The sequence below is a fragment of the Pelodiscus sinensis genome, chromosome 8 (genome assembly GCF_052426305.1).
Source record: "Pelodiscus sinensis isolate ZL-2025 chromosome 8, ASM5242630v1, whole genome shotgun sequence".
Classification (NCBI taxonomy): domain Eukaryota; kingdom Metazoa; phylum Chordata; order Testudines; family Trionychidae; genus Pelodiscus; species Pelodiscus sinensis.
Genome location: NC_143059.1, coordinates 52,743,802 through 52,766,754, shown reverse-complemented (window position 1 = coordinate 52,766,754; position 22,953 = coordinate 52,743,802). Strand labels below are relative to the sequence as shown.

At 44.7% G+C, this 22,953-nt stretch overlaps 1 protein-coding gene across 5 annotated transcripts in view; it reads right to left on the bottom strand.

Annotated features, from left to right (window-relative positions):
- Positions 1-22,953, bottom strand: part of CTBP2 (C-terminal binding protein 2) — a 271,870-nt gene that overhangs the window by 232,293 nt on the left and 16,624 nt on the right. Inside the window, exon 2 of one of the 5 annotated variants that reach the window (XM_014580066.4) lies at positions 890-1,013. The exons of the other annotated variants lie outside the window; for them this stretch is intronic. The gene's annotated coding sequence lies outside the window, so the exon portion shown is untranslated. The remainder of the gene's footprint in view (positions 1-889; positions 1,014-22,953) is intronic. 5 annotated transcript variants of the gene reach the window in all.

Genomic DNA, 22,953 nt, shown 5'->3' with positions numbered 1-22,953 from the left:
GAAAACAAACTATTCCTCCTATTTCTCTATACCTCCACAGGGAAAAATGGAATGGAGTGAAGGAAATTAAGCCACAATTCCTATATCAAATCTTTTTTTGTACTCTATAATTACTCAACAGAATGCATACAACGGTGACTCCTCGAGTATGAGCATTTGTTGCACGTTTTATCTTAAATGCGCTCAACTTCCTAGCTCATAACACAGCAAATTGCAGCACAGTCCTCATAAAATAAATCTTGCTCAGCACCAATACTGGCTTATACTCCATATTTAAAAATGAAAATTACTAGCAGGAGACTTAGTATTACAAGATGATACATCACTGCCAGCCACTGAGGACGTGAAATAGTAGCTTGGCAGTAGTCTGTTCAGATCACAACATGGGTCTTTTTTTGATACAAGCATGCCCTAAAATAGCCCAAGCTACAATCAGCATTTTCTGTCACATTCACATGACAGCACCCTCATTCCATGCTGCGATTTTAACACAGCAAAGAAAATAAACAGAAGAGTGAGGAGCTATGAACTGTTTGCATTGGGACATTGAGATGGTCGCTATGTGCCTGACCCTGCTCCTACTGAAATCAATGGCAGAACTCTCACTGACTTAAATGAGGACTGAGGTATCTCAATGTCCCTGAAAAATGAGGCTACCTATTTAGATGCCTAAATGGATGTAAGGGCATAACTTTCGGCAGAGCTGTCCTTTACATAGGACAATTCAGGGTGGCCGCCCCACGCCCCGAGATTTGGAGGGCCCCACGGCAGCTGCCCCAACCATCCTATGAACGAGATCAAGGTTAGCTCACAGAGTCTCCGTATCAAGGTGAGGGGATTACCTGGGGGCCTGCATGGGGAAGAAGCAGGGCTTCCCCCAAGCACTTACCATGGCAGCAGGAACCATGGGAAGTGGAGCGACCTCAGCAACTTGCTCCATTCCAACAGCCATCTCCCAGGCAAGCTGCTCTGCTTCACTGAAATGGTCGAGGGAAGCGGGGAAACCCACCCACCTAGGGAATGTTAAATATCGGTTAATTGAATAGTCGATTAACCTCGTGAATTCTTATTGGTTACTTGACTATTCTATAGTTCCTGGGGGTGAGTCCGGAAGCCAGTGCATTCTGGCTCCATTCCCAAGGAGCCTCCTGCCACAACCATGATGCTCCCTCTCTATCACAGGCAGCAGCACAGGGTGCCAGGCTGGAGTTGGTCCGTGAGGGGAGCCAATTTAAAAATTAGCTCCCCTCGTGGACTGGCTGCCTGCTACCCCACGCTGCTGCCTCTGATACAGAGGCAGCAACGTGGGGTGGCAGCAGCCTCTGTCCGGGGCAGAGGTGGGTCTGAGCTCCAGGACCTGGCACAAGCCAGAATTGAGCCGGGCTGCCTGCCTGCTTGGCTCCTAATACACTTTAAATGCAGAGCTACAACGGGGGTAGGTCCCAGACCCAGTGCAAACCAGGACTGAGCCAGGCTGCCTGCCCACCTTCTCCTAGTACACTTTAAATGAAGAGCCACAGTGGGGGTAGGTCCCACATGAGCCAGGACTGAGCTGAGCTGCAGGCCAGCCTGCTAAAAAACGTACTGGCAAGGGGGGGGGGGGGGGGAAATGGATATAGTCTATAGCAGTGGTTCACAAACTTTTTAGCATCACATCCCCTTTTTGATTTTTGAGAAACCCTCACGCCCCTCCTCTCCCCCCCAAAATAGCATCAAAACTTGTTGAGAGGGAAAAAAAAGGAACTGACCAGGGACGAGAAACAAATATAGCAGCAAAACTTGGGGGGGGGGGGGGGGGAGAGAGAATTGATGGGATGGTCTGGGTCATCTCACATCCCCCCTGGAATTTTTTCACCCCCCCCCCCCGGGGGACACACGCCTCAGTTTGGGAACCCATGGTCTATTTCATTTCCCTATAAGCTTTTGTTTACTGGTTAATTGACTACACTATTACATCTCTACGCCCAGCCCCAGTCCAAGTCCGCAGAGAGGAACAGAACACACTGGGGCTGGGGCCAGGACATTCCGCTTTGTTGGGCAGGGAGGTGCAGCAGGCTGCTGGGTCGCTCTCCTCTGTGCAGCTCTTGCTACCACAGTGAGTGTGAGGGAGGAGAGCAACCCCTTCTGCCACCCTGCACCAGCCCCCCGGTAATCCCTCAGCTTGCAACTCTCGGCAGAGGGAGTTTGGAGGAAGGGGTGCAATGGGGTGGGAGAGGAGTGAGAGACAGAGTAGGGGTGGGGGCTGAGGCAGGTGGGGGTCGCCTGGGTGCCCCTAGAGACAGACCTGACTTTCAGCACCCAGGTATGAACATTCTGGTCCACATCCCACCCTAATCTGACCCGAAGTGAGGATGCTCAGCACCTTGTAGGATTGGATCCTTTCTGTTCTTCTCCAAGACCCACATCGGCCTTTCTACTTCCGGGAACAGAAGGAATTTTTTGCTGGCTCACCTAGCACAGCAACATCCGCCTTATATGTGGCAAAAGCACTTCCATTAAGGCTATGCTGAATTTTGGGCTTAAGAAGAGATGGGGAGACAGAGCAGGGCTTTAACCTCTCTCTGTCTCCTGCACATCCATTAAATTTCCACAAGGAAACCCAGCTAGGAACAAACACAGCTTGCACCTGGATCTATAATGTCACTAGACTCCTTCCATGACTGCTAACGCACAAATGCAGGGGCTCTCATTCAAAAGATGCACAGAAGGCAGCTGAACACCTCAGAATAGCAGCCTTCTGTTTAGTTAGCCCCAGCCTCCACTGTTCTTGGGTTTCCTCTTCTTGTGGATCCCCCAAAATTGAGATGGCTGAAAACTCCACAGCCCCAAACCTACTATCTTCTCTGTATTAGGGACTTCAGTCAACCCTAAGTTATTTTCCAGCCACTGGGAGCTCCTCTTGCAGGTTTCATCAAAGAAAAGAATACTCTGGTTTAAGAGAAGATCTTTTGGCTATTTAAAGACAGCAAGAACTACTCAACAAATGTGTTACCAAACGATGATTTCCATGCTGCCTGTTCATCCATTGTGCAGTGGAGACGTGAAGAGAAGCAGAAAATAGTACTTGCATAGGTTGATGAAGTGCCATTTTTAGGCTACGTCTAGACTGCAGGCTTCTTTCTGAAGAAGCTTTTCCGGAGGAGATCTTCCGAAAAAACTTCTTCCGAAAGAGAGCCTTTGCACAGCAAAAGTGCATCGAAAAAGTGATCTGTGTGGACGCTATCTCGCATTTAAGCTGTGATTACTATGGATGGAGTGGCCACCAAGGCACCTGTGCTTTTTCCTTTTCCTCTTCTTTTGAAAGAACTCCCTCTTCCCCGTCCACGCACACCTTTTTCCGAAAGAGCTCTTTCGGAAAAAGGCTTCTTCCTCATAGAAAGAGATTTACCAATGTCGGAAAAATCCCTCTATTCTTTCCATTTTTTTCCAAAAGAACATGATTGCAGTGTGGATGTAAGTGACGTTTTTTCAGAAAAATGGCCATTTTTCCAAAAAAAACTCTGCAGTATAGATACACCCTCAGTTTAGTTAACACACTACACTGCCTTTTGGAGGCTGGGAGGAAGAGACTGAGGTCAACACTAAGGCACTGCAATTTGAAAAGGTATGAAATCTGATACACATCCAGAAATTTAAATTAGGAATTCTTTGCTGCCTGGCTGCTACACAACTAACACTAGGTTCCTTTATTCAGTAATTTGTTTTGTTTGATGAGTGCACACCCACATGACAGCCGTCAGAGATTTTTGCCTTACCAGTATGCATAGGATTGGCTGTGACGCCTGCTTAAGTGCTGCAACCATGCACTAATATATAAGCACCACTGACACTAGACCCTCTCAGTACCTTCTTGTCAAAAACTCTGACAGAGGGTAGGAGAGTAGGTAATGGACTGGGTATAAGCAACACACCTAGAAGAACAACAGTTACAAAAGGTAGGTAAGTGTTGCTTTCTTCTTTGAGTGCTTGCTCATGTCAATTCCATTCTAGGTGACTCATAAGCAGCATCAGCGGAAGCGAGCTTGGGGTTCAGAATCTAGTGCCTTCCAGTACAGCTCTCCCAAAGCCAGCACCCACCTGTGTGGCAACCAAAATGGAGCATCCACAAAGAAGTCCAGATGTATGCTGAACCAGTGCCAGACATTTCTGATGGAGGGACTGCTCATGGCAAGACAAGAAGCTCCTGCTGAGGCCATCTGCCAAAGAGTTCCTTTCCCCAGGGAGCCGTGCAGCTATAAGATGGCTGCCGTGTTGTACCCCAAATCCCACAGCCAGAGAGCTTTTCAGCAAAGGGCAGGCGATCTGTCTCCACCCTACCTGATACAGAACAAATCTGCTGAATTGTTCATCAGGATCTAGAACCCTCTCCCCCCTGCCGCAGCTTTTTACGTGAAGTAGGAAGGCTTGGCAGGCTAGGTGATATGTAGGGAGCAATCATGACTTGACAATTGTACAGATGGCTCCCCATTCCAGGTTTGAAGCATCAGAGACTAAGGTCACCAATGCGGACACTGGTGCAAAGGGAATCCCCCACCCCCCAGTACTGATGCAAGATTTTGCCACCAGGTGAATGACTCCAGTACAGGATCCAGGACCAAGCTCTGTGACAATCCCAATATGGTAAAACCACAGCACAAGGAAAACTCAACTACTCACAGTAAGGGTCACACACTCTATGGCTGAGACACCCAAGAGAGTCATAATGCAGAACAATTTTTTCTGAGCCTCCCTCCCGCCCCCATATCCTTTCTAAAACTCTACCGTCCCTTGTGCCACAACAACTGTTTTTCTGCATATAAAAGATTCCACTTTGGGTAGTAACTGGAAGGGCAATAGTCCAGCACCTCATGCCACAGGGAGCCCCATGAAACTAAATTGCTCATGCTTCAGCCACAGATGGCAGGGCTTGGGCCTCTGGGCTTTAACCCGATGCAGCGCAGCCTTGGTTTCTGCCCTGGGCCCTAGCAAGTCTAATGTCGGCCTGCTTGGCAGATGCCATGAAACCTGCTTGTGCCTCCCTCACTCTCCAGGCACCCTTGATCCATGGTTGAGAACTACGAGTGCAGAAGACTGTGAATACAACAGTGATAATTTTAAAAAGAGGAAAAAAACCTCGGGATGAGAATACATTTTTGTTCATCTGCAATCACAATCATGATACTGATTTTATTTCAAGATACTTTTAGTAACCCAGTATGTTCAAGAACAAAAGAAGAGACATCAAAACTAAGGGTCCAACAGAGTAGACAGTGCAGCCACAGAGTAGACAGTGCAGCTCCATAGCCACTGTACTTCCAAAAATTTAAATCAGTACAGTCAAAGCAGTGAGTAAATTTAAACCTGAGTGAAGCACTTTTAAACTCCTTTTTCCTGTGCACAACTGACCTCTTCTAAGCCTATAGGAGTCAACAGTGAGCAAAACAGTTTTGTAGCCAGCTAAAGATGAACAGCAAATGATATGACCAATAGCCAAAATTTTCTCTAAGTGCCTGCAATGTCCTCCACAAAAGGAACTCCCACATCATCTCCAGCAGCTGGATCAAGTCCTCCTCTGCATTTCAAATTTTTTTCCATGACTTGTCAGCAACTGTAATATCACCAACAGGCTGGTCCTTAAACTATACAACCTCTCATGCTTGCTGGTTAAACTGAGCACACCCATCCCACTTTTATTTTCATCTAACACATCTACAGTATCACTGCATTCAGCAGCATCTCAATATTTAGATTCCCAACATACACACCATTGTTGCTCATTCTGTTTTGGTTTGATTTGCACGCAGAAGGAGGGAAAAATTATGCCAAGTTAGTTATTTTAAAACTTATTATGTAACAAAAAACCTGCAGTGTATCTGATTATGCAAGCATTTCTCCTGCAGTAACAAGAAATGATTAATGTGAAAGACATTGGGGTCAGGTTATTTTTCCAATGCAAAGCATGCATTATTTTTTGTTTATCTGTTCATTTAAATTTCTAAAACCACTTCTTTCCAATAACTGAAACTTAGACAAATCGGGGTGGCCTTCCCTTTTATTTCTCCTCTTCCCTCAGCAGTAGCCACTAAAATTATTTATTTAGTTACTTACCCTATCTGAAAGGCCATAAATTGCAGTGCTACATAAGTCACAGAGGGAATTCCTTTAAACGTGTACTGTAAGTAAAAATCCATAAATAACCTTTTGCAGCCTACAATAATCATCTACAGAGCAAATTCATTTTCAGTCCTGCTTTTAAACTAATCTGCAGGCTAACAAATCAAAACAAGTACCAAAATGTAATTACTCCATTGTGATAATGATCTTCTAATACCTGCATTGTACCTATGTTTATTTGCTCCCACCAAGGTGGCTTTTATTAAAGTTGTACTGATAAACGCAGAGGACAATGGGGGATGGGTGTGGAGGTAATACAGGAAAATAGTGCAAGGACCCAGTTGTCAATCACCCTGCATCTTACATACTCAATTACACTAGTGTTAAGATTGGAGTAAAATGCTGCCAGATCAGAATGTTAATACAAACAACATTACAATCTTCAGATCAATAGGGAATCAGGCCCCTAGGAGTATATGATCCTAAAAGACGAGTACACTGCTACAAGAAATGCAACTAAGATGAAGTTAGGAATTAATCAGGCATTAATTTGATCAAGCCAGGAAATGTTTTGCAAAACCTATGCCGGCACAGGTTTTACTCTCTTTATGAATCTAGTTCTATTTCCTGAAACTAGCACTCATTAATATCAAACACACTTCATCTGCTTGTCTTTCCTTCTTATAGCTTAAATGTTAACAGTGCATCGTAATTCAGACAGCTGGTAATCCTCCACGAGACCGCATCACACCAGTGCCGAACACAGGAGAAAAGCTCATTGTTGATACTGAAAAACATGAATAACTGACTTTAACTCAGGTGTGGGATTAAATGACATGGATAAATGAAGCCAAACAAAGATATTGACAAGTCAGGTTATATTATTTCATACTCTCTTGTAAAGGGGCAGGAGTAATGCCACAGAAGATGGACAATGTCAATGCAAAAACTAGATGAAATGATCTAAAAAATAAAAACACCACACAACTAAACTTGACTCAACAGACAGCCTCTTGAACAATCAAATGTGCAAGAGTTGGTGAAAAGAAATGCAGCAAGCAATTTACATATACAGTATGGTATTACATATGCTGTATCACAGAAAAGGAATCACTTCAAAACCCAAAAGGTGTAAGAATCAGTATTGTAAAGGTGCAACATTCTTCAACCAAGAGTCCAAATGCTACATTGAAAGTGACAGTCTGGCAACATGCCAGGTAACATCTATCAGCCCCTAAGTAGCATGGTTCTGAAATGTGGAAACTGACACAATGTAGGTAAAAAGGGTGATGCTATGAGTCACTGCCTGACCAGCTGAATAAAGACCCAGGGCAGCTACTGATTTTTTCCCCCCACCAAGTTTCCAAAATGCCTCCTACGCAATGTTTTAACTACGCAGTATATCGGAAGTCACCAATCAGCAGTGGCTAGAAACATGGCAGTCCACTTTCCAGTTCCACAGGATGGAGGAAACCATTTTACCACAGGTAAAATATACCATACCCGATTTTAACTAGCAGGCAAAACTCAGCTCACGCTGCTCACCCCCATATCACACCGACATTAACTGGATTCGTTAATATTAATCATAACTTGAATAGGTCTAAAACCATGGTGGGCAACCTGTGGCCCGAGGGTTGCATGCAGCCCATCAGGGTTCTGTGTGTGGCCCATGAAACATTTTCTTTAGTGTTTTCCATGCACAAGGTTGACAGATTCTGCTGGTTTTCGGGCACGTAGATTTTTTTCTACCAGTATTACAAAAGTGGCACGCACTTCGCTCAAGGACATGTGAAGTGAGGTGAGTGTTGACTGCATACATTGTGAGAGCTGTGTGGTCCCTCTGCAGCCAAAGTGCTACTATAGTTCAGTCAGCACATCCTGAAAATTCTAGGTAAATAAGTGCCATTAGCAAAACTACCCTGTCCTGGGAGACTATCTTGGTTACAACAATCTTGCAGATCACTGAGATGAAGGAGGGCCACTCATGTGGCCCACTCAGTAGCCTAGGTTGCCCATCGCTGGTATAAACAAACAGAAGGAAAGTGGTTTACCCATCAAAAAATGTTGTTCAGTAAGAGCCTCTAGTCAGCCAGCTCTAATCTTAACTATGAAGTTCTGATGCAATGAAGGAAATGCTGTGTTCCAGTAATCTATGGGCCAGAATTTGAAGGCATGCCAACACCATTGTAGCCAATAAGGAAAAGAATACTGTATCCTTATCATTGCCATTTTTGACAGGCATCTTCTCCTTCAAATCCTTCTGCAAATCCTTCACTCCTTTTCCCACTGTGGATTTCCACATAAACATTGTCTTTTCCCATTTCAGCATGTACTTCCCCCCCTCTCGTGAGTTATGGCCCAATCTCACAAAATGATAGTTATGTCTCGAGAAGTGCTGATCTTTTACTTCCAAAAAAGATAATGACAATTGAGAGCACTAAATGTCTTGCAGGACTGGACCCTCAGATTCCTTGGAGTAGGGATCTATTTTGCATGCTTGGATAAATATGCACAGCAATTTGTAAACTATAACAAAATGAACACACTGTGATGTTCACAAACATACACTAATATTTAAAGGGTTAACAGTCTTTGATCCAGCAAAGACAAACACAGGCTTAACTTTATGCAATGTGGGTAGTCCGATTGACACACAACTCAGTGCAGAAAGTTAAAACATGCCTTTGCTGGATTAAGATCATAAAACCTTATTAATAGGTTCCTTCAGTGGCATTATGCCTCAGAAATGCACTCACCTCAAAGAAAGGAATAATCAATTCGAGGGTTAGTTTGAATTGCTTTTCATTCAGACTTACTGCAAAGCTTCTAAATTTAAATCTCTATAGTTCGACAAAAAAAATCTTAGTGTTTTAACTTTTATTAGAAACTGGACATTATGGACTGGATGAGTAATAAAATCCCTAAAATAAAGAGAGATTACTAATAATGAAAATGATGATGCATCCCTAACATAAGGGGCCCTGCAATTTCATTATACTGCTACACAGGTTTTTTCTTCTCCTCCAAATACTGGAATGCCACTGGAATAAATACTTTTCCTGAATACAAGCCATAAAATACGTATTTTGTAAATGCACATAGGATGACAGAATAAATAATATCTTTGAAATACAGTTATATTCCCATCTATGAAGTATCAATCCCATTTGTCATTAGGCAACAGTTGCTAGATAACTGAGAAGGGAAATTCTTCTGAAACTAATTCTAACTGATCTTACCTCTGAGTATATGCTGTATTTTTTCCCTTCACTTTGTGGTATTCAAAACAAAGTGATATCTTCCCTGTTTGATGACAAAGAAGCGGACTTTAACAGTGACATTGCTAGCTAATGCTTATATTGCACTGGGAATCCAATGACATGGATTCTTTCCACAGCTCTGACACAGACTTGATACATGATCTTGGACAGTTCACTGACCCTATTTATGTTCTGAGATCCTTGGATGGAAAAAAAATCTTGGAAGTGCTAGTATAACCTCTTTTAGGAACTCATTCCCTAACATTGGCTATTTATTGAGTTTTTAAGGATGATAAAAAAAACTTTAAGTAACAGTAATACTTACCATTATTATGGCTGTACTTCTGATTGCCAAGATCTGCCCCAGCAAGTCCAGGTTAACCACATTCTGAACAGATTCCACATTCTTTTATTACATCTCCACATAAGTTATTTCAGCTGCTCACTTCAATTTCTAATATTATATTGCTCTATAATTTGAGAGGTCTTTTCCACTCTTAACTATGATGACTTTACAGGGGACATCACTAAAGCCACATCATTCACCAAGAGTTGCCATACACTGGGGCACACAAATTCTGAAGGATTCCACTAATCATGGGAATTAGAATTAAGGAATAGAGCCCCAGCTTTCATTAAACAGAATTTCTAAGTCTCTGTCTTACAAATATATTCTTGAAAATGGGAACTGATTAGGGATGTTAGATATACAGTAGTGTAAATTGAATAGTTGTGTAACTGCATGAATACTTAGCGGTTACATAACTATTTGATAGTCCCCAGGGGTGGGGACAGCAGCCAGTGCGCTCTGGCCCCACTCTCGGGGAGCCCCATGCCACCCTGTTCTGCTGCCTCTATATTTGAGGCAGCAGCACAGAATGGCAGGTGGAAGCCGCTCCACAAGGGGAGCCGGCTTAAAAACCAGCTCCCCTCGTGGATGCCTGCTCACTCAGTAGCCTTTGTCAAGTCATGTAAAGAAAGATTTACAAACCTAGGTATCTCAAGTTAGTACCTGCAGATTTATACCTGCAACTTATGGGAGACAAACATCAGTTTATTCCCTTCTCTTTAGGAGGAGTGCGTACAGGGACCAGTAATCTTTTTTTTAAAGGAGGTGAGGCGGGGCTGCTAGCTTAGTACTTCACAGGCCTGGCAAAAAGTGTTAAAGGCAGGCCTTGTGGTATCTGAGATAGCACAGTTTCCCCCTATTATTTAGAACAGGAAGTTACTGTGGAAACTGTTCTTAAATTGTAAGTTCATCAGAGCAGGTGCCATATCTTTTTTTGTGTTTCCACAGTGCCGAGCACAATAAGGCCCTTCTCCCAAATGGGATGCCAGGGAATACCACAATATAAATATGACATAATTAAAACAACTGGAATCTGCACGTACTCTCTTTAGACTGAAGTGCCATCCATCATAGTATCACCATCCAATGGACCCCATTTTTGCCTCATTTTCTCAGGTTTGCAATCGGACTAAGAATCTGCTCTACCTACATACACGTTCAGGAGCCTCCTTCCTCAATCAACTAGCCAACAAAACAGGAGAAGATAAGACCAACAAGATCTACTTAACTAGCAGGTGTGACATATGGAGTCAGATACTTTCATCTGCTTCTTTACTGGAGTTGCAGATACCATCTCCTTTACTGGGAGGAAGAGGAAGTCTCCCGCCTAGTCGTGGAGACACAAAGAAATCCAATCGATGTCTTGGAAGCAACATGAAAACAATGCCTCACTCATCGAGTCGGGTAGAAGACAGCCAAGAGGAAACACCTGTGTCCATGGGTAAGCTACTTTTAATGGCACCGAGCACTGGGATAGGATGTGTTCAGACACAGGTAGGACTAACTAAAGGAGGATACAAATATCCGAGGTATTTATCAGCACAGGAATATTCAAATTAAGCCTGTCTCAAGGTTGGAAAAATCATTTAATAAAACTATAAGGTTCAATTCTTTGCTATGTTGGATAATTATAATTGATCCATCACTTGCAAAAATTGCTCTTCTTTATAGGACTTGCCCACAATCCAGCACATATTCAGTGCACATCTTCAGGGCTGCCAGTGGCAGTATCGCATTTGGAAGGACCTTGCTGACTGGAGCCACTGTTGAGCATCTTGTTTTAATTCTGAGGCTGGAAATGTTTGGATTATACATACATCTGTTACTCTAATTTACACCTTGGAAGATAAAGCTGAGCATTGTGCAGCATGCAGATGGAACATGGATGTCTCTCTGCATGGAAGATTCCCTCCTCCCCCACAGTAAAAAATTAAATAGGCTGCTGGCTGGCAATCAACTCAAACTGAAGTTCCTGTCTGCTACATACATATGGGTGTGTGGGGCACTGCTTATCCATCTATAAAACATGCTACATGCCACTTACTATTAAGTTGGAGACGAGGCAAGGGGTACAGGGAGAGAGAGGCAAACAAACCAAATCCTTGGCATAGTTTAAAAGATTTCTTCCTGATCACTGTTTTCATGTTTTTCCAATTGTCTTCTCCTCCACTCTACATAGTGTTCCTTATTGTCAATAAGGCAACACTTGCTGTAGGTCCAGGAATTAAGTCTGAGTTTTCCTCTAGTACTCACCTACCCGTTCTCCAATGACTAGTTAAGTTAGCTCCAGAGCTAGGTTCATTGATTGGAAGCAAATGAGCTCAGCTGGGGTAGGTGGGGAGGTTGAATTGCTTGAATCTCTCAGTTCCATGTGTCACAAGGCTCCCATAAGAAGTCATATTTTAAATACAAATTTGTAATACCTACAAATCTATTCAAATAAAACCCCCACAAGACACACAGAGAATCTCATTATGCATGCTACCAAGAGTGTCACCTGAATAGAGAAGAAAGTTTTTAAATTTTAACTGCATACACTAAACACTGTGATCCATGTATATTTTATTTGATTTACTGCTCTGTGATGCTTTTCTCCAATCTCTTGAAGGTAATTTTTCTCTAAAGCACAACTGCTTAATTGGCAAGTATACAAAATGTAATTACACTGCATACAAGTTACAATATTGCTTATGGGAATATCACTGTTCATGCATTCTGCTTTATTTTGTGTTTAATCTTTATTAAGAGATCTGTATGAAAATAGATAGGTGCTCCTGATTCTATAAACACAGCATATCATTCAGACATTTCCTTACTAATCCAAGCCCAAATGCAATCCAAACAAACAAACAAAAACACCCACACAGTTGTATTGAACTGATCCAAGAATAAGTTAATAAGAAAAGTCTTGCATTTTCCTTTTAAAAAGATTTAGTACTAAGTCATAAAAAAGCTGTACCTCCCTGGGCTCATGTTTCTCAAATCCATTATATCAACAAAATGGTAAGAGGCAGGAGCATTGTACAAAGGAATATTTGGATTATAATTATACAAAACCAAAACCCCCAAAACATTTCCCAAAAGAATCTTGGAAGTCACATCTTTATTGTGAAAAAGCCATAAAAATGTAGTGAAGCTTTACAGAAATAGCCGTCTTGTGCCAACTCTGTGAATATCACCTGATATACTGTAGTCAATACCAATCAATGAATGTGGCCTTTACCTTGTAAGTTCTCTTTTCTGACCAAATTATCTGATTAATAATACAATATTTTTCTTAGCTGAGAGTTCTATTGGTCATTCCATTGGCAAGCAATTCCGTACTTGAATATACTTTTTTTGGAAGGGGGAGGGAGGGTGTCCCTGGATGACTTTCACTAGTCAGACCAAAACAATCCCGATTATAAATTTATCCAGTTATGCCATTTTGCATTAAGAATTATCAACACCATAATAGGCCCTGACCCTGCAAACACTTAAGCATGAATAATTGTATGCATATGAGTAGACTTGTTTGCAGAAAATGGGCTTACTTTATACTCTGGTTGGTTAAATAACACTGGTATGATTTAAGTGCCCTAAAAGGTTTATTTTGTTTGTGTGAATCTTTAGATTAATGTGGTGCTGGTTTACGCTTATGCATATAAAATCAAATGCCTATAATGCGTTCAAGATTTGTTGTGTTTATTTTACAAATAGTGTTTTTTAATCCCACTGACAACTTCATATTTTGCTTCTATCTCACTGGGGAGAAAAGTAGTTGTGCAGTCCACAGATAACAAATACTGATGTACATTCAAGCTATTTAGATAGTTACAATGTACATCAGTATTTGTTATTATTTTAGCCAATGACAGTTCAATCTGGTTTACTCCTCCCTCTGCGACACAGCTTTTAATATGGTCAAGTTTTAGACTTAAAATGCTGGCTCCTGTATATTCAACAGATGTCACATAGGGGCTTTGAAACAAAATGCCTCTGTTAACGAAACGATAAAGATAAAATAGACCAGAATTTGCACATATATACCATGGTGATGTTTATAGCCAAGATAAAAGATGGATGAGATGGACAGATCAATCTAAAAACTTGCCTCAAAATCTTTAGTGTAACAAGTGTAATCCAGCTGTGGGATTTTTTTTTAACTAAAAATAAATGTCTCTCTTGATAACATCAGCTTCACCCTCAACAGCTAATGCTCTTCTACATGAGTAGAATAAAAAAAAAAAGATATAAACATTCCTAGAGTGCTCTTCATGCAGTGTCTTGTGATGCACAATCAAGTATGATCTCAATACTATGTGGAATCTCAGGCAGTTTAGAGTGCCTACAAAATGTTATCTCAAAACCCAACTTCTTACATTGTCAGCTGGAAGAGTGCCCAGGCATAAGTAACACTATTCAAAATCTCAACTTACATGACTTCAAGTGGTGGTTTTAAATTGCCCATTTTTTAATTGTTTTGTACTTGTTCTCCTTCAAAGGCAACACACATTCTGGTTTTGTCATATTGGTAGCACTATCACATTTTAATTAAAACTAAGATCCACTTTAGTCCCTTTTCAATTACACGGGTACTGGAGAGTAACCCTCCCTCCCCCGTTATGATGGCAACTCAAAAGTATTTTAAAATTTAAACAAGTTCATTCAGTTGTGTACATGATAATCCAGTAAAAATAATTTTCCAGACAATTTCTACACTTAAACTAAAGAATGAAAGTTCAGATTCAATATGTGCGGTTTTGAATATGGAATGTGACTGTTGCTAATTTCTTATCTGTTAGAGTCCACAGAGGTATATACAGGTGTTCACACTGCAGATAATTCATCAGTCTCATTGCTATAAAGAATTTTTGAGAGCCTGAGAACTTAATTGAGCAAGGAAAAGAATACAGAAATCAAGACCATATAATCCAGAGGTAAGGAACCTCCAAGCCCATGAGCTGGATCCGGCTCCCTCCTTAATTTGATCTGGTACATGGGAAGTCTTCACACTGAAAGAGAGAAGCCCCAAGCCTCAGTAACTCCCTCCAGTGGGCCTGGAGTGTGAGTGAGAGAGCTGATTGTGAGTTTTTAGTTTTTTGGGGTCGGGTGTTTTGTGTTGGGGTGTTTTTGTTTTGTTTTTTGCTTTTTTTTTTACTTGTGACCCTCGATCGACTTTTCTGTACATCAACAACCCCTGACTGAAAACAGGTTTCCTCCCACTGCTGTAATCTTTACTAAGTGTTATTCATTAAGGGTATGTCTACACTTGCAGCCAGTTTCGGAATAGGGCTGCAAATGTAGGCATTTGGAATTGCAAATCAAGTCCGGGATTTAAATATCCCGCGCTTGATTTGCATCTTCCCAGCCAGGCGCCATTTTTTGAAATTTACAAGCTTGGAATAACTGCCCGTGTCTACATGCGGCAGTGAAACGGGCGTTCGAAATAAAGCCCTATTTCAAGCTACCTGTTATTCCTCCTGCAATGAGGTTTAACAGGTAATTCGAAATAGGGCTTTATTTCGAATGCCCGTTTCACTGCCGCGTGTAGACGCGGGCAGTTATTCCGGGCTTGTACATTTAAAAAAAAAAACAATGGCGCCTGGCCGGGAAGATGCAAATCAAGCGTGGGATATTTAAATCCCGAGCTTGATTTGCAATTCCGAATGCCTACATTTGCAGGCCCTATTCCGAAATAAGCTGCAAGTGTAGACATACCCTGAGGGACGGATCCTGCAGACTCTTACCCTTGTGACAAAGACTTCCTTACGCGAGTCATACTATTGAAGTAAAGTAACGGTGCAGGTCTACAGCACCTGTGGAAATCTAGCTATTTTCATTTAAATGTCAATCCATTATAGATTACAGAGGCAGAAGGGGTCATTGGCATCACCAAGTCTGACCTCCTTAATAACGCAGGCCTTAGGACTTCCCCAACTAAATTGCTGTTGAACTAGAGCCCATGTTTTGGAAAAAAAAAAAAAACCAATCCTGATTTAAAAGTTGGCACTGATAGAGAATTTAACCCTTAGTAAATTATTCCGATAGTTAATTACTGCCCACTGTTAAAAATTCATGCCATACTATGAATCTGATTATGTCTAGTTTCAGCTTCCAGCCATTGGATCATATTAGACCTTTCTCTGCTACATTGAAAAGTCCTCTATTATCAATTTTGTTATCTACATGTAGATACTTACAGACTGTGATCAGCTCACCCCTTAATCTTCTCATCATTAAGATAAACAGATAGAGCTCTGTGAGTGTATTGCTAAAGGGCAGTGGTGGACAACCTGTGGCTCACTGGGATTCTCCCCCACTTCTCCTCCTGATCTTCCCCCCTGCACCTTCCCCAGCTCTGCTTCCCGTTGGCCCATTCCTCTTCCTGATCTCCCCAGCCAGCGCCGCTGCACTTCTCCCACCCCCGCCAGCTCTGCTTCCCGCCCACCCTTCCTTCCGGCCAGTGCCGTGGCCCCCGACCCCCCTCCCGCCAGCTGTGCTTCCTGCCCCCCCTTCCTCCCGGCCTCCCTCGCAGCCCCCAATTCCCCCCAGCTGTGCTTCCTGCCCCCCCTTACTCCCAGTCCGCTCCGTCCCCTCCCAGGCAGTCCCCCCCCATATCCTGCGGCCAGCCCTGTTCCGCCCGACCCCTCCCCCCCACGACCAGCCCTGCTTCCCATTGGCCCCCCCCCCATATCCCCCGGCCAGCCCCACTGCCCCCCCTTCCTGGCTGGCCCCTCCTCTCTTTTTTCCGTTTTTTTTTGCTCAACAACTTTTTTGCTCAACAACTCTTTTTTCATGGTGGTTGGTTTTTTTGGGGGGGGAGTTGTAGGGGAGGTGTTTCGGTATTTTTGTTTCAACCATCTGGCAACCCTACCATGCGCACCCTTTTGCATCCAATCAAAGGGCTGCTACGATTCAATCCAAACACACCGCAAATTCTAAGTTTGCTAGCACAGTTAGCAAAACTACCCTACCCGGAAGACCGTCTTGGATACAACAATCTTCTGGCCCCCCGAGATGGAGAGTCACGCATGCAGCCCACTCACTAGCCTAGACTGCCCCTCACTGCTATAGGGCATGTTTTCTAGTTCTTTAATCATTCCGCTGGCTCTTCTCAGAAACTTCATCAATTTATCAACATCCTCCTTGAATTGTAGACACCAAAAGCTGTACACAGTATTCCAGCAACAGTGCGCACAAGAGTGTCAAATACAGAGGTCATATAACTAGGGATGTTAAATTTAGATCAGGCATGTCAAACAGGCCTCTGGGGGGCTTCATGGAGCCTGATTGAAATTTTTTGTGGCCTGCCACTACACTCTTATAAAAGAATAAAGTGCGGCCCGCTGGCTGCTCGGAGCACGTGGCCGAGTGCAGATCACAGTCGGCCGACCAGTTGCTCTGAGCATGACACCGCAGCAAGTGCTCATGGCCGGCCAGGCCGCTCTGTGCTTCACCTCACGCCGCCCCAGCGCCGAAGGAAAAAATGTGTGGCAGCAGTTCCAGGACCCAAGCACTAGGTTGGGGGGAGGAGGGGCTGGGAGTGCCTAGCTCTGGGGAAGTGGGGAGGCATTAGGTGGGGGGGGCTGGGAGTGCCTGGCTCTGGGGGATGAAGGAGGCATTTGGTTGGGGGTGCCTGGCTCTTTAGGAGGGGGGAGCCATCGGATTAGAGGGGGTGTGTGCCTGGCTCTGGGGGAGGGATGAGGCATTGGGTTAGAGCGGGGAGTATGGGGAAGTGCCTGGCTCTGTGCGAAAGGAGGGGGATATTTTGTTAACATTTTGTTTTTTATTTATTTATTTATTCCCAAATAAAAAAAATCACAACATGCATATTAATTTTATATAAATAAATGTCAATTTTTTGCAAATACGTGAATATTATATGTTTACACAAAATCTCAAACTTACGAAGTATCTGAAATTTTCACAGAAACCTGTTCTATTTGATTAACCATGGTCTATACTTTTTTATTTCAACAAAACAAGTTATGTATCATATAAAATAATTAAGAAGTACTTTAAATTTATATTTACATTAAAAATTATTTTATATGGGCAAATAATTTTACACATCAAATTACTGTATTCAACTTAAAACAAGAACTGAAAAATTATAAAATATACCTAAAACATAATCTACAGGCAGTCCCCGAGTTACGCGGATCCGACTTATGTCGGATCCGCAGTTATGAACGGGGATTTTCTCGTCCCGGAGGACTGGAGCAGCGGGACGCCTGGTCCCGCCGCCTGCCTCCTCCGGGGCGAGAAAAGCTGCTCCCCGTCTCCCTGGTCTGCTGGGGGAGCCAGCAGACCAGGGAGACGGGGAGCAAAGCGGCGGAGGACCCGGGCCGGACCCGCGGCGCTTCCAGCTGATCTGGAAGCGCCGCGGGTCCAGCCCGGGTCCTCCGCCGCTTTGCTCCCCGTCTCCCTGGTCTGCTGGGGGGGGGGGGGGGAACGCAGCTAGTGCCCCCCCCCCCCCCCAGCAGACCAGGGAGACGTGGAGCAAAGCCTGGGGCCTGTGGTAGAGCAGGCGGGGCGCTGCCGGTTGGTCCCGCAGCACCGCTCCTTGGCGCTACTGGACCAACCCAGCAGCACCCCAGCTGCTCTGCCCCAGGAGTCCTGATTCAGCTGCTGGTGATCAGTTTCAGCAGCGGCTGAATCAGGACGCCTGGGGCAGAGCAGCTGGGGTGCTGCTGGGTTGGTCCAGTAGCGCCGAGGAGCGGCCGCGCTACTGGACCAACCCAGCAGCACCCGAGCTGCTCTGCCCCAGGCGTCCCCAAGTCAGCTGCTGCTGAAACTGACCAGCAGCTGACTACAGGAAGCCCGAGGCAGAGTTGCTCTGCCCTGGGCTTCCTGGAATCAGCTGCTGATCAGTTTCAGCAATAGCTGACTTGGGGACGCCTGGGGTTCTTAAGTTGAATCTGTATGCAAGTTGGAACTGGCGTCCAGATTCAGCCGCTGTTGAAACTGATCAGTTTCAGCATCGTCTGAATCTGGATGCCAGTTCCGACTTACATACAGATTCAACTTAAGAACAAACCTACAGTCCCTATCTTGTATGTAACCCGGGGACTGCCTGCATAATAATAAATAATTACGACTTTCTGATAGAAGTACATTTTCTTTGGTGGCCTTGAGGGCTATCAGTTTTTGTTTGTGCGGCACTTAGTAGGCTTCCAGTTTGACATGCCTGATTTAGATAGACTAATCGATTAGTTTAAGCGCACCTTCACCTTTGACCTGTAGCAAGAGCCCTATTGAGCTCTTAGCAAATTACCCCTATTGAGCTTTTGCTATAGTTCAAAAGTGGAAGCTCTGCAGGGAGCATGGGGTAGAATCGCAGCAGAAGTGGTGCGAGCAGAGACAGCTTCAGTCCCCGCTCGTGCTGTTTCTCCTGTCTCTCTACCTCTCCTGCCTCCCCCCACGGAGATGGTGCTGAGGGGAACCAACTTTTAAGCCAGCTCTTCCCAGCACCAACTCCTGTTCTCCCCCTCCCTCTTGCTGCCTCTCTCTGACAAAGGCAGCAAGGGGATGGAGAAAGCGACTCCTCACATCACTAGTCGACTATCTGATAAGCTTCTGCTTATCAGATAGTCAACTAGTCACTTACATTCCTACATATAACCATTCTATTCCAATTCAGTATTCCTGTTTATATATCCAACGAATACATTCAGTCTTCTGGCTGCAATTTTCCATCCTCCATACCCCCATATATTTTTCATTCTGTTATATCCGGGATAGAGGACACCTGAGTTATTTATTCTTAGATGTATACATTTACAAATGTCCATATTGAAACACAAAATGTTTACTTGTGTCCAGATCACCAAGCAATTCTGACCATTCTGTGTTGGCAGCCTGTCCCCTTTGTACTCCCCCATTCTGTACATCCTCTGCAAATTTTCAGTGATAATTATGTTTTCTTCCTGGTCATGAATGAAAATGTTAAATACTATAGCGCAGTGTGCCGCGGGAAAAAAAATGCCGGGCCTCAGGGTGCCTGGTGCCTACCGGCCCTTAGGCCGATTCGACCTATTCGAATCAGGCCCCACGCCCCTACACCCGGAAGTGCCAGCGAGTTAAGAGCCGGGGCCCTGCTCCCCCACTATATGGAGCTGGGTCTCTCCCCGGCTCTGCCTGGAGCGGGCCCTGGATCCCCCCCCCCCCCCGCCCCCAGAGAGTCCTCCTCGGCCCCGGACGTCCCTGCCGTGCGCAGCTCCTCCTCGCCGCCTGCCGCGCATGCGCGGCGTTGCACGTGGGTGGGAAGGACACCCAGGCGTGATATGACATCATGGCACAGGGTTTTGAAACCCGCGGGAGGCACGTTGCGGACCCCGGCTGGCTCCGGGTTCGGCCTCTGGGGCCTGAGTGCGGACCCTGGCCCTGCAACATGGAAGGAGAAGGTGGGGAACCGGCTCATGCGGCGGCGGAGGAGAGGAGAGGAGAGGAGAGGAGAGGAGAGGAGAGGAGAGGAGAGGAGGGGGGGGGGGGGGGGGAAAGAGGCTTGGGCTGGGGGAGGGGAAGGCACCAAGGGACAGGGGTGCGGGAGAGAGAGAAAAATGCCAGGGGGCCAAGTGCAGACCATGAGGGAAAGGGCAGAAGGGGAGGTGTCAGTGGGAGGGGGGACAGGGTGATGCTGGGAGAGGAGAGGGGCACTGGGGGCTGGAGGAGGAGGTGCTGGGAGAAGGCTTGAAAGAAGGGGTGGGCATGAGGAAGGTCAGGATGGAGCAAATCGTGTGTGAGGGCACAGAGGGGCAGGAGGGGAATGGGACAGAGAGTGGTGAGGGGATGGGTCTTAGGGAAAAAGAGTGCAAAGGGAGGCACAGCAGGAGGGTGAAGGGCTAAAGGAAGGTGCAGGTGCCAGAGGATTCTGGGGTGAGGAGGAGGGGAGAGTTGGCCACTGGAAGCAGAACTGGACGGGGGAATCAGGGCAGGCTGGGGAGATTGGGGGGCTGGTTGAAGCAGGGCTCGCGGGGGGTGTGAGGTTGGGGGCAGGGAGCTGGCTGTGGAAGATGTGGGCGGGGTGGGAGAAGCGGCCGCTGGAAGGAGGGCTGGACGTAGGCAGCGGGGCTGGCCAAGGGAGATTGGGAAGAGAAGCGGGGGAGAACTGGCTGCCCGGGAGGGGGTTGGGGGAAGTGGGGCTGGCCAGAGGCGCAGCAAGGGGAGGAAAGGGGAGGAATGAATCGGCCTGCACGGAGTGTGACTGACCCTACCCCGTTCCCCCCTCCCCTTCCCAAGCACAAGTTAGTCTGGCACAGGGATTCTTCTCTCTCTCTCTCTCTCACACTCTCTCTCACTCACACACACACACACACACACACACACGTAGTTGCGACACACTCATGCCAGGCAGTTCGAAACTACGAACTGATACATCTAGTAATAATACAACTTACCTAATGAGAAAATACCAGACATGTTTGTTTTTCATGTGTTTATATTTTCAGGCTGCAAAAAGCAGAACTGAAAAAAAAGGTTTCCAATTAAAGTAAAAAGTTTGGGAAACCCTGGTCTAACCAGCTTTCTGTCTGTCTTACAGCCCATTTATCCAATCCATATTCCTTAACTTGCTGGCAAGAATATTGTGGGTGACCATATCAAAAGCTTTGCTAAAGCTGGCACTGGGAGATTTGGGAGGACCAGAAACAACTTATTTGAATATTCATCATTTGATTAATGAATATGCAAATGAACATTACTAGTCCTCCAAAAGTTTGTGAATGGATTTACTGGTCCCCATGTCAAAAAGTTTGGGAACCCCTGATATAGGGCCAAGAAACAATCCTGTTAGCAATCCATTAAAAATACCTGCTCAGTGATGACACCCTGTTCACAAACTACATTTTGAGAACTGTTACCCAAGTTTTAATCTATTAATCTGTGCTATGTTGATTTTCTATCATTCTAGATTTTAATAAAAATGTCATATCGTACCACATGGTTTACAGAAGTCTATTACATCAATACTATTTTCCATAAATCCTTGTTGCTTGACATTAATTATATTAGCCTTCTTTTTTAATATATAATATTTTGTAGCAGATGTCCCATTATTTTGCTCTGATCAACATCAGGCTGACACATCTTTAACTGCTCAGGTCATAACATTTATCCTTTTTAAGTACATTAGATTTCTTCCACTCCTCTGGAACTTCCCCACTGTTGGAGACTTACTGAAAATCAACATAAAATAGTCCAGCAAGCTCCTCAGCCAGCTCTTTTAAAATTCTTAGATGCAAATTATCTAGAGCTGCTGGTTTTAAAAGGTCTAACATTAGTAGCTGTTTAACATTCTGCCAGCCATTGATTTCTCCTCCTGTTCTTTGACTTCCCATATCAAATTTCTAGATTTCCTAGCATCTGGTTTATATTCATTATCACTGTGCCCTTTTATACACCTAGTTTTGAAAATTTTCGCTCTACTACCACAGACAGACTTTTTAAAGAGAAATGCATAAACAGCCTGAAAACGCACAGAAACAAAGGCTGGAATGGAGGCAGAGTGATGGGATGCTACATGGAAAAAGGAAGTTTTGAGGATAGTTTTGAAGAGGGGATTGAAGAATTATGTTGTACCAGGTCAAGCAGGATATTCCCAGAGTAAGGGCCATGAGGAAATTCACAGAGCCAATTATGGGAAGAGGCATGTGCCTGTGAGATGCTGTGGCACCAATTCTCACTTAAGTCACTGTCAAAGTCAATAGGATATGAGCGTTGCTCAGCACTTCACAGGATAAAGCCCCTTTGTCATCGCTTCCCCCAGTGGCTTTGTGTAATACCCAAGGGTCAGGTGGATCAAAGGGCAGTCAAGATCAGTGGTCAGAGCTCACATAAGAGGTCTGATAGCCAAGAGAATGTACAATGAGATAGTGAGCAGGGTGAAATGAGATAACAAGGCAGTGCCCAAGTTTCAACAAACAGGCAGTAGCTTGTTGCTCAGACAAGGCCAGGAAGGAAGCAAAAAGTTATATGGTCACCAGACAATCAGAGTCAATATCACGTGGCCAATCAGGAAGCAGGTTGTAGAACCCTAGAAGCTGCCCCACCCACGTCTGTGAATTCCGCAATAACTAGATGTGTTGGTGTGGTACGACGGCCAAAGCTGCCTCTCAAGAATCTAGTGGGGCTGCATATGAGTCAAGGGTTTGACACCAGGATCCTCAACCTCTGAATACCCTCATGCTGCCCCTATATGGAAGTATTCTGCTAGCCAGTGGTTCCCAAACTTTTTGGCATCACACCCCCTTTTTGATTTTTAAGAAA